This window comes from Chrysoperla carnea, chromosome X (assembly GCF_905475395.1).
Source record: "Chrysoperla carnea chromosome X, inChrCarn1.1, whole genome shotgun sequence".
NCBI lineage: Eukaryota > Metazoa > Arthropoda > Insecta > Neuroptera > Chrysopidae > Chrysoperla > Chrysoperla carnea.
In genome coordinates this window covers 24,111,949-24,120,830 of record NC_058342.1, presented here as the reverse complement: position 1 = coordinate 24,120,830, position 8,882 = coordinate 24,111,949, and the positions used below count along the sequence as shown (strand labels likewise).

At 30.2% G+C, this 8,882-nt stretch overlaps 2 non-coding genes across 2 annotated transcripts; both read left to right on the top strand.

Moving 5' to 3' along the window:
- Positions 1-538: 538 nt before the first annotated feature.
- On the top strand, positions 539-612 carry Trnai-aau. The gene has a single exon. It is a non-coding gene; the product is annotated as a tRNA-Ile (tRNA).
- An 88-nt stretch (positions 613-700) lies between these two features.
- Positions 701-774, top strand: Trnai-aau. Its single transcript has one exon. It is a non-coding gene; the product is annotated as a tRNA-Ile (tRNA).
- The last annotated feature ends 8,108 nt before the right edge of the window (positions 775-8,882 follow it).

Genomic DNA, 8,882 nt, shown 5'->3' with positions numbered 1-8,882 from the left:
AAATCTGTTATATTCGAATCATGTTCGCCTAATACACTTATTTATATTTTTTATTTAAATTAATGATATTTTTTTGTTAAATTTATTTATTATCTAGCTATTGCCTGTTTTTTCCTAAGAAGTACATTTTTTTTAAATCATAGATTTTGATAAAGGAATAAGGTATGGAAGATAAGGTATGGAATGAACAAAAAAATATGCTGGAGAAATAATCAAGTTCTTTTTACAATAATTAAGTACTCTCTTGACTATACCTCGATAAACTGAATTTAAATGTTTTCAAATCAAATTCATTTCAATTCTTTCAATAACAAAGGAAAATAATTTGGGTAATCATCCATCAAATTCGATCAATCAATGGTAATGACATTTTTTAATTACAACTCATAAATCAAAACTTTGTTTGGATGACAAAAAAAAGTAATATAAAACAATTCATTACAGAATTCATTTTCAAAAATTTGTTTTACCTTTAAACTATTAAGTTAAACTTACCCGTAAATATTATTTTGAAAACTTGACTAATGCATGTATCAATGGCCCATTAGCTCAGTTGGTTAGAGCGTCGTGCTAATAACGCGAAGGTCGTGAGTTCGATCCTCCCATGGGCCAACATATACTTTTATTTTACTTCTTGAAATTTATTACATTTTGAAAATCAAAATTAGTCTTAATTAATCTAATTTGCAGGATAATCAGTGGCCCATTAGCTCAGCTGGTTAGAGCGTCGTGCTAATAACGCGAAGGTCGTGAGTTCGATCCTCCCATGGGCCAAAGTTTTTTGTTTTTGAACTATATTTAATAAATTGTTGATACTATATTTTGAATATCATTCTTGAAGGTGGCTCATTTGCCCTGATGCTATAATACAATAATTTTTGTATTTAAAATTGAAGTTACTCAGCGAAGCGGATAGTTTACAGCTAGTACTAGTACATAAACTTATTCTTTTGACAAGCTTTGTATGCCTTAATACTTCATTTTAAATTAAATTAAAATAAAATAATTTATTTTAAATTAAAATTTATTTAAATTTAAATTTCCATACCATGTCCCGACATAAATCTTAAGAAAATTGTTGAAATTTGTATTATTAGCAGAAAATCTTTCAATAAACTACTGAAGTGGCACCCAAGGGTACATCTAAGATTGTTTTTGGGTGATTATCTCGCAATATGACATAAAGCATGAGTTTAAAGCCCTAAAAAAATACAAACCCGATAATTTAAAAAAAATAATTTTTTTTTTGGTGGATAGTAAAACCCATCATACACTGCAACCAGTTTTTAATATTTTGATATATAATTTCATGGTACACGGGGCAATTGAAAGTGAATCGGCTACACTCAAACACACACAAAACTATTGATTAAATTTAGAACAATCGATTGATAAACTTTTGAGAATACTCTAGTGATCGATACCACATAACTCCTTACAAAAATAATAAAAAAAAAACAAAAATGAAATTGAAAAAAAAAATTATAAAAAGCAGTAGACCTTTATGTGTCCAACGACTGCAAGAATGTCAATAAGAAGTGTATCATCAAATGCAAGTAATAGTTGATATTTCGATATGTCTAGTCACACGATATAGTAAATGGTTAATCTTTGTTTACCCTATGCGAGTACTGAGTGTCGAGGACGTGAAATAATGTTCTATCATAATTTACAGGGTTCGAATCTTTAAACACTCTCTGCTTGGTTTCGCCGCTTTTTATATTATATTAACGAAGCTCAATTCTGAAGGATAGAGCTTCTGAAACGCCGTCCGTACTAGTTGTCTACAGTTGATTATCCGTTCTTGAAAACTATTTCAATTTACGGAAAATAAAAATTTATCCAACGAAGACACCTAATCCGTCTTGATCACTTAAGGAAAAATTTTTCCTGTTATCGATTTTAATTGAAGATGTTTAACATCGTTTTCCGGCAAAGTCAAATAATACGCTAGTTGCCTGATGTCGAATTTGCCATATTACGCATAAAAAACTAATAATAGTCTTGATACTACACAAAAGTTTGAAAAACGAAGAAGTTATAAGCATTCAAAGATTGTTTCCCATCTCCTTTTAGCAAAACAATGTTTTACATGTACACTATATCTTCCTCTTTACAGGCACCTTTACTAACAACGCCTAGCTTGACAGTGTATCATGATTATTGCAGGATCTGTCACAGTGACGGTGAAGAAGAAACGATGTCTTATATTCTGTGACACTACCCCGCTCTTGCCACGAGTGAGGTACACCCACTTAAGCCAGCCTTTCTTTCACAACCTCTTCGACGTAAAGTGTGTTGACGTAGAAGCAATCCTGCTTCTCTTAAACAGTTCCAAGTAGTTCATGGAATAGAGGCGGGGATGGATCAACCCTATTTCGGTATCACAACGGACTATATGGTCTAAGTGTGTTTCACCTCAGGACAGCCACTCTAACCAATGAATCATATTAGATGTATATATAAACAAACAATATCATCTTTGATTGGTTCTTAGAGAACGGCAAAAGTTTAATTTGTATAAGAAACATTTTTTACACTAACACTTATGTTCTATGTCCTATGGTTTTCAAGATGGGTCCTACGGATCCAAAACCAATTGGACTTTTGAACTTAAACCCACTTGTTATGTCCTGTAATAAATTTTTATGTAAGTGATTTCTACCAGTATAAATCCGGACTTCAGTGACTGCGAAACCGCAGAATTTAACTTTAGATCCACGCTTGTTTTCAGATAAATTTATGGTTAAATAAGTCTAATTTTAAAACAAAGAATAAATTTTTCTCGTATATTTTTACTTGAACATACCTAGAATTCATACTTTTCCGATTCTTCATAAATCAACTTGCCCCCATATTTGTCATCGGCTGGTGACGCCCTTGTTCCAATTTTCGAATCTCTATATAAGCAACTAGAGGCAACTTGACTAACAACCGATGATTTGAGTTTAAAAAAAATTTAATTTTTCACGTAAAGCTCGCGTCAGAAATAATTCATACAATAACAATATCGTGTAACCAATCATGATGCCTTTTTTTAAAAGAGAATTTGATGAGTGTGTATGTGTTGTGTATATGTTGGCCGGTCACTACTATCTCAATGGCAATGTTCTGTTGTCGGCCCCTGATCGGACACAATAGAAATGAATGTCTTAAAAACCAACAAGCTGCCTATCAGAAATGTAACAAAAATCAATTCGTATATATCGGTTTGATTTAAATTGTAACTATCAAAACATCAATTCATTCACTTTCAATTTGTGTGCAAAAATATTATTTAATTCGTTATTCAAAAAATTGTAGATCAGTTTCCAAGCAAGAGGCTATGAGTTCGATCCTCACTTCAGTTAATTAAGGTTGCCTCATGCTCGGGCCTCACCCGACAGTGACGCGAGGTCGGGGTTGGAAAAACAAAAATTAGCATTATGGTTGCTGAATCGCCACCACGATGGATTTGATCTCAGCAACTAGAGTACTGAGAATTGATTTTGTTCATGATTTTAGCGTTTATAGGGGATTTTCAGCTTATTTTGTTGTTATCACGATAAGAAGTTCTAAAACTTTTATATTCGTTCTATTTAAGTCACGTTCGTGTAGAATTTTCATGTTTCTTCGTTTTGTTGTCATGCTTATGTAAAATTTTTATGCCTGTACCTTGTGATTAAGTGTTGATAGATACTTAAGGATTAATGCCAAAACAAACTGACTGATAGTTTTCGTGCAAAATGATGGACAAAATGTGCAAAATTTTAATATATTTATATAACTTCATATTTTTGATGTAGGTATAGTTGAAATAATAGTCAAATTAAAGTAAACGCAAGTCACTTCTGTCGATAAAAATAAAAGTATTTTGGCTCATTAGGAGGATTGAATTCACGATTCCTTCTCATAATTAGTACGGCGCTCTAATGCAATTCCAATAACCTTCATGTATCCAGACTTGCATCGACCTCAATTTAAACGCCTGGATCCGATTTAAGATATTCCAATCACAAGAGATTATTAGACATATTATGCTATTATTAGTAAATTAAGTAAGGCTAAATGAGCTTTAGTCTCAATGATAAATTTCGATTTTTGCCTCAATTTCCTAAATCAATTTTTGTATTATATAAATACGCATTTCGTCTGCCAAGTAGTCATTATCAATTTGAATTAGCTAATCGTAATTACTCTTATCGTGTATATTACTCGTTGCTAATTGTACACACAATCATCGTTTCATGTGCCTACAATTAATACTGTTCTAAGTATCTGTCAAATTGCGACGTCAAACAAACAACTTTGATCAGGTGACTAGTGCTTGGCCAATGAGCATGATCCTTATAGGCCAAAGATATTCTAGTAAAAATATCAAAATTAAAATTAAAATTCAAAAATAAATCATGAAAATAAATAATTTTTCCTTTTCACAATTAATTCTAGGGATTCAACCCTCACCTTGTAGTTCATTGACGTTTAAACGTCAAAAACCAAAGCTTTTTATGTTTTCTTTTTAGAAAGTGTCGTAAGGTAATGTCTTTTTTTGTTTTTGTGACAATTTTTCTTTTTGAAGTGAAATCATTGATTAATTTTTGTACAATTAACAATATTGCGAGTTCTTCCATAAAGTACTGTGTTCAAAATCACAATTCACAATTTCACAATGAATAAATTTAGCTACTGACGATGATTGCGTTGCAATCGAAATATCGATATTTAGCGAATGTAAGTCCGTTGTATGTGTTTTAATTGTATTTTTTAAATAGAATTTTTTAATATACAATTTTATTTCGAGTATCGTGGTATTTATTTCAATAACTAAACTTTAATGGTGTTAAAAAAGATACATAATTTTTTATTTCTATTTTCGGTATGACAACAATAATTGTCTATCAGAAGTTTAAAATATAAATAAATTTAACATTACTGACAGTAAAAAAAAAAACAATTATTTTACTTAAACAGTGCAGTGTTTGGTTTAGTAGCTTAACTGCTTAAGTATTAAGTATAAGTAAGTATACACTTAACAGTAGGTGCCAAAGGCGAGTAGGTGAAACATGAATTTGTGTTAATGGTATTATTATCGAAGTTCGCACGCGAGATCAATTAAGCCATTTTATTTTATTTCATAAATATGTTTGTATAACTATAAAATGTGTACGGCTATAATTTAGATGATAAAATTGTCAATATTTAACACTCAAATAAAGCAAAAATTGAAAATATTTTAAAAAAAAAATACAAAAACATCAGCCAGTGGCGGTCAGCAAGAGAGTAATCAACGACTTTGTAAAAGGAGGTAAGCATTTCCACCCTAAAGACTCATTCCCACTTGTTTGGCAATTACCCATTTGTTTAGCGATCGAATAATCGACCATTTTTTTGCAAGTTAAGACTTATAATCACGTATAAAGGGGTTTTTGGGGTCGCTGTTTTCGAATTTTCAGTCAAAATGTTTAATTTGTTTTTCCCTTCTCCTCTTTTGAATATTAAAGCTTTTTTAAGGCATCTAAAGAGGTTTTCACAGTTGCTGATCTTGGAATAAATAGTTAAATTTAAAAAATGTTCCTTATAAAGAAATAAACAACTTTTGTTTGAAACATTTTTTGTGAACATCACTGTTTACCCCCGACGGCGCTAATAAGTTGCCAATTTTATAGTATGTATTAATATGGGAATATCAGTTATGTGTGTGTGTCTATTTAAGAGTGGATATCTTTCTTTATTTACGTGACGTCAAAAAAACAAACGATTGCGTCATCAACACTGTCTATACATGTTATTTCAACAATTAACTCAGCCAATTGTTTGTTTTCTTTAAAAAAAATTTTGTTTTAATCGAAAACAAGTGCAAAAATCTGATCTACGAATAAATACTAATAAAAATAATTGAACAAAATATTTCGAGAATTTAATTTTCTGTATTTGGTGAATTTTTATCAACGAAACCAAAACTGAACGAAAACAAAAAGACAAAAAAAATTGTAGCAATCTGCAGGTTGCTAAAAGAAATTATTTCAATTGTGTTTCCAGTTTCCAAAATGTAATTACTAGTACGTTGTATGTCTATCAATTAGGATCGAAAAACTGATTCAATAAAATTTTTCAATTGTATTTAAAAAAAAAAATCCAGTACGTTCTTCTGAACCCATTGTTCTCTTGTTAAATAATTGATCCAAAAAAAAAAAATTATTTCAAAAATAACATGAAAGTCGTTGATATATTTGATTTTTTTTCCTTTCATTTGTTTTTTTTTTTTGGAAACAATTGTGATTTAGTTTAAGAACCACTGGTTTTGTGTAGAGTAATGTTTAATAAAAAAAAAATATCTTATCAAATGAAAATGACTTGCAATATTTTTTTAATCCAACGTAAATTTTTGAAAAATTGACTTCTTTTTTGTCTTACAATCACTGGACCGAAAAGAATATGTTAGGTTTTTTTTTTGTATTTAATAAAAAAAATTGTCCCTCGCCCGTCTCTGACGAAAAAAGTGTTATTATGTTGTTTTTTTTTTGGAATGAACCAATTGGTTTTGGAATTTTATTAAATCATTTTTAAATTACTTATAAACAGTGTCGATATTACAAAATATACATTTTTATCATGGGCGTCGTCAAAGGAAGGCAGATAGGGAGACTCCCTCAAGAGATTCACAATAAAAAAAACTTTTAACAAAAAGAAAACCGACTTCAAAAGAAAAACTTTTCCAAAACAAATTAATATGCACTAAAAAGTAAAAAAATAACGATACTTAATATAATGTAATTAAAATTATTGTTATTTTTGGAGTCGGTGTCAGCCAAGGAAACAACTCTAACAGAACAGTTTGCTACATTAACTTGACTGACAACGACTCCAAAAATAACAATAATTTTAACTACATTATATTATCGTTATTTTTTTACTTTTTAGTGCATTTTAATTTCTTTGGAAAAGTTTTTCTTTTGAAGTCGGTTTTCTTTTTGTAAAGTTTTTTTTATTTTGTGATTTTTAGTGAATCTGAAGTAATTTATCACTAAAAAAAGAATCATCGAAATCGGTTGGCGTGATATTGACTTATTCGTTATCTTGTCGTGCATAATTAATGCAAATTTAAGACTTTTGTGGTTTTCTTATGGATGCCGTTGTCAGATCTAGGCTAAAATGAAATGGGACTACACGGGAAGAATCAGCTTTCAAATAGATAAAGAATCCTCAAAATCGGTTCACCCAGTCAAAAGTTCTGAGGTGACAAACATTAAAAAAAAAAAATACAGTCGAATTGATAACCTCCTCCGTTTTTGTTTTTAGTCGGTTAAAAATGGTTAAAAGTACTCACGAATTTTTAAACCAAAAATTTTTTCCCAAAAGTTTACTCCTGTAACCCTCTTAATATTATAGAATGGGTTTTGAAATTAGAATCAATGATGCTACCTACAAATCACCTTCTATTAAAGTTTTTGAGAAAAAGGAAATTATATTTTTGCCATTATTTGGACCCTCAGGTTAAAACAAAGTTATTTACGCACAATTGGACAACCGGAAATAGATCAATTAGGTAATTTTATAAACACCTATACCAAAATTTTGTGCGTAGCATGAATATTTCTTACAAACTTGGGACTAAACTAAGTATACCTTGTATATACCATGTATACATGGTATAAAAGGTTTATATGTAAAAATTATTTTCAAAACATTTGTAAGTCCGGGGGAGATGGCTTTACGGTAGAAATGTCCAGTCAAATCATTTTCGGAACTAATAGCTAGATGGCGCTTATCTGTACCTATATCCCAAAAATCATATCCACAGAAAAATCAAAAAAATTTTGGGGATCCGAAAAAAAATCACCTATATAAAAATATGATTATTGAGAAACATTAACAATAAGCAAAGGTGACTAAAAGTAACAATACGTAAATAGTTTAATTTCTTCTACCCTTCTTCAATATCTAGAATGGTTTAGTATATTCGAGATGATCCCTTAATATCCATGTATATACATTACACATTCTTAATAAACATTTGTAAGTTAGAAAAAGGGGTTGCATGTGTATTCGATGACGTTCTATAAGATTCAAATTGTCACTGTGAAGTGTTGCCAACTGAATTGAAGTAAATTCTTTTCCTCATATTTATAACAACTAAAAGCAAACACCACTGTTATCAATATCAACAGATCTCTAAGTTCCGGGCTCAAAGTGACATGCTCCGGAAATTGCTGCCATTCTCTCCGGGGATTGATGAATAGCTGTTGAACTTTGTATATGTATGTATATGTATTTACATTATACACTACAACCCCTTATCTTTTACTCTGTTTTTGTTTCGAATTATTTCTTTTTTCAAGGTTGTTCGATCGAAATAAGTATATTCATTGGTTTTTTTATTTGATTTCCTTTATGTTTTATTAAATCACTTATAGAACAGGTTATAAGACATACGTCGTTGGGCAAATTTTTCCGATTTTTTTTTTTGTCGTTTCTTATACTTATGTCTTCTCCAAACAAATCCGAAGAAGCGAAATTACCAAATTTTAGTTGGGTAGGGGGTAAGGGGGAGTTGAATAACCTTTGATAATTCGAAAATCAAGGCAGATATAACAAAATGTTATTCTTATTTTTCGTTTAAATTCATGAAGCTACGACATCTTAAACTAAGAATAAAATTGCCTTGGCGCTCGAAGTAGAAGTTTTTTTGGAATTATGTCCCTATCGCACGTCATAATTTGTTTGCTAGTTGGGAAGTAAAACTAAAAAATGTGCAACAATTTAAAATTACCCCAAAATCCGACGATGTGTTACCTAGGAAACTTTTTTAATCGATCAGCTTGCCATGAATTTGGAGAATATTTTGAAAATAATTTTAAATCTGTCAATTTATATTTTTTATCCAAAGTTTATGTTTTTCATTT